At 50.3% G+C, this 3,502-nt stretch overlaps 1 protein-coding gene across 4 annotated transcripts in view; it reads right to left on the bottom strand.

The window, feature by feature from the left end:
* The window catches only part of GRIP2 (glutamate receptor interacting protein 2), a 479,198-nt gene that overhangs the window by 279,575 nt on the left and 196,121 nt on the right, over positions 1-3,502 (bottom strand). The gene's annotated exons all lie outside the window — the stretch shown is intronic.

Genomic DNA, 3,502 nt, shown 5'->3' with positions numbered 1-3,502 from the left:
TCTTCCACAGCTGTAGTTACATTGATGGCTTTATCTAAATACTGTGGTTATACCATGCAGTCAGCATGCAGTGGTTGCCCTATTACTATTAGTTATATAGTACTAGCATCCCCTTGATATAAATGCCTCATTCTGAGAGTAGGTCAGGGGAGTTACATTGCTCTATGTATAAATAAATAGTACCAGCCTGGTTCGCTAATGTGTTACACTGTTTCTACATCCATGTAATTCCCAGTGTAGAACAGGTATAGAGTGGAGAATCAGTCCCTCAGAGCACTGAAATCATCAAACTTTGATAGGTCATTTGACAAATAGGTAAATCTCCAACTCATCCTCATTAATTCAAGATCATAAGAAAAAACGGTTACTTACCTTCTCGTAACTGTTGTTCTTTGAGATGTGTTGTTCATGTCCAGTCCAACCAGGTGTGCGCACACTGCATGCACATTCATCGGAAAGTTTTCCCTTAGCAGCTCCCATCGGGTTGGCTGTGGAGCCCCCTGAAGTGGCTCCTTCATGGTGCTCAATATATGACCCTGCTGACCTGGCCCGACCTCAGTTCCTTCTTGCCAGCTACTCCAACAGAGGGGTAGAAGGGTGGGTATTGGAATGGACATAAACAACACAGCTCGAAGAACAATAGTTACAAGAAGGTGAGTACCCATTTTTTCTTCTTTAAGTGCTTGTTCCTGTCAGTTCCAATCAGGTGACTCCCAAGCTCCACCGAGTTGAGGTCGGAGTTAAGGAAATGCTGACTGGAGCACTGCTCTGCCGAATGCTGCATCATCTCTAGCCTGTTGGGTGATAGCATAGTGAGAGGTAAATGTATGCACCAAGGACCACGTTGCTGCCCTACAAATTTCTTGTGTCAGGACTTGGGCCAGGAGCACCGCTGACGAGGCCTGTGCCCTTGTGGAATATGCCATAAGTACCGGGGCTAGGCCCTTGTCCAGCTTGTAGCACGTGTGGATGAGGGACGTGATCCAGGAAGATATTCTTTGAGATGAGACCAGGAGTCCTTTAATCCAGTCTGCTACCACTATGAACAGCTGGTTCGACTTCCTGAACAACTTAGTGCGTTCGATGTAGAATGCTAGTGCTCACCAAACATCCAATGAATGTAGCCTCTGCTCACAGCTACTGGCATGAGGCTTAGGATAGAAGACAGGTAGAAAAATGTCTTGGCTAGTATGAGTGACACTACCTTGGGAAGAAAGACTGGGTGAGGCCTGTGTTGCACCTTATCCTTGTGGAAGATTGTGTAGGCTGGATCAGAGGTAAGGTCCTTTAGCTCAGACAGCCTCCTAGCTGATATGATGGCCATCAGAAAAGCTACCTTCCATGATAGATAGAGAAGGGAGCAAGGCACTATTGGCTCAAAAGGAGGTCCCATTAATTTGAAGAGGACAAAGTTGAGGTCCCATGCTGGGACAGGCTGTCTTGTCTGAGGATGTAGGCGTTCCAAATCCTTGAGGAAAAGGCCTACCATGGGGTTAGCAAATACAGATTGGCCGGACACTCCCAGGTGGAAGGCTGAGATAGCAGCGAGATGTACTTTGATGGATGATGCTGGCAGTCCTTGTTGTTTCAGGTACAGAAAGTATTCTAGAATGGGTGGTACAGATGCCTGGAGTGGAGGTGTACACTGCTGGGCACCCCAGCAACTGAACCTTTTCCACTTAGCTAGATATGTGGCCTTAGCAGATGGTTTCCTACTGCCAAATAGGACCTCCCTTACTGGTTCTGAGCATAGAAGCTCCATGGAGTTTAACCATGAAGCTTCCAGGTGGTGAAGGCAGCCGTGATCCTGAGTGATCAGATCGGGATGCAGTGATAACTTGATCGGAGTGTCCACTGACAGCTCCAGGAGCATAGTGTACCAGTGTTGTCAGGGCCACGCTGGGACCACCAGAATTACCTCCTCTCTGTCCCTGTGGACCTTGAGAAGTACTTGTGCACGAGAAGGATTGGGGGAAAGGCATACAACAGGTGACCTCCCTGGGAAGGAGAAACACGTCCATGATCGAGCCAGGATTGTGACACTGGAAGGAGCAGAACATTGGACACTTCCTGTTGCTCCTGGTGGTGAACAGGCCGACCTGGGAAAACCCCCACCCTTGGAAGATGGAGTGTATGACATCCAGATGGATGCACCACTCTTGATTGTGGAATGATCTGCTGAGGTGGTCTGCTAGGTCATTCTGCACTCCTGGGAGATAGGATGCCTCCAGGTGAATGGAGTGGGCTATGCAGAACTCCCGTAGCTGGAGGGCTTCCTGACATAAGGGGGAGGAATGGGCTCCACCCTTCTTGTTGATGTAAAACATGGCAGTGGTGTTGTCCGTCATCACTGCCATGCACTGACATCGTAGATGGGCCTGAAAGGTACAGCATGCTAGCCATACTGCCCCGAGCTCCTTGATGTTGATATGAAGGGGAAGCTCCTCCCATGACAATAGGCCCTGTGTTTGTAGGTCTCCCAAATGTGCGCCCCATCCCAGAGCTGATGCATCTTTTACAAGGGACAAGGAGGGCTGGGGGCTGTTGAATGGGATTCCCTTACAGACTGCCAGGGGGTCAAGCCACCACTGGAGGGACTCTAGTACTTGTCCTGGCACCGTGACCACTACGTCCAGGCTGTTGCGTTCTGGGTGGTAGGCCAAAGCGAGCCGGGCCTGGAGTGGCCTGAGCCTCAGTCTCGCATGGCAGACCATATAAGTGCAGGCCGGCATGTGGCCGAGGAGACTCAGGCATCCCCTTGCTGTGGTAGTCGGGTACTGCCCGAGGTTTTGAATAATGTCTGTTATGGCTTGGAACCAGGTCTTTGGCAGGAACTCCCTTGCCTGTACCAAGTCCAGCGCTGCCCTGATAAATTCTATTCTTTGGGTCGGTGATAAGGTTGACTTATTCATGTTGAGGAGGAGACCCAATCTCTAGAAAGAGAATCTGACCAATTGGACTTGAGACTCTACCTGCTCCCTGGAGTGCCCCCGGAGTAGCCAGTCATCGAGGTAGGGATATACCTGCACCTGCCTCCTCCAGAGGAAGGCTGCTATGACCGACATGCACTTGGTGAACACTCAGGGAGCTGTTGACAGGTTGAAGGGGAGGTCCGTGAACTGATATTGTTTTTGATCGACCACAAACCATAGAAATTGTCTGTGTGCAGGTCGAATAGCTATGTGAAAATACGCATCTTTCATGTTGAGGGCGGCGTACTAGTCTCCTGGATCCAGAGAAGGGATAATTGTACTTGGGGGGAGACCATGCGGAACTTCAACTTCATCATGAATCTGTTGAGTCCTCGCAGGTCGAGGATGGGTCTGAGACACCCCCCCCCACCCTTGGCTTTGGGGATTAGGAAATAGTGGGAATAGAACCCCTTGCCCCTTAGCGCCTGAGTAACCTCCTCCACTGCCCCTGCTGCGAGGAGCGTCTGCACCTCCTGGATAAGGAGTTGCTTGTGAGGAGAGTCCTTGAAGAGGGACAGGGAAGGGGGGAG

This window comes from Lepidochelys olivacea (assembly GCF_965140295.1).
Source record: "Lepidochelys olivacea isolate rLepOli2 genome assembly, chromosome: 7".
In the NCBI taxonomy this organism is placed as follows: Eukaryota; Metazoa; Chordata; order Testudines; family Cheloniidae; genus Lepidochelys; species Lepidochelys olivacea.
This window is presented reverse-complemented; position numbering and strand designations above follow the sequence as displayed.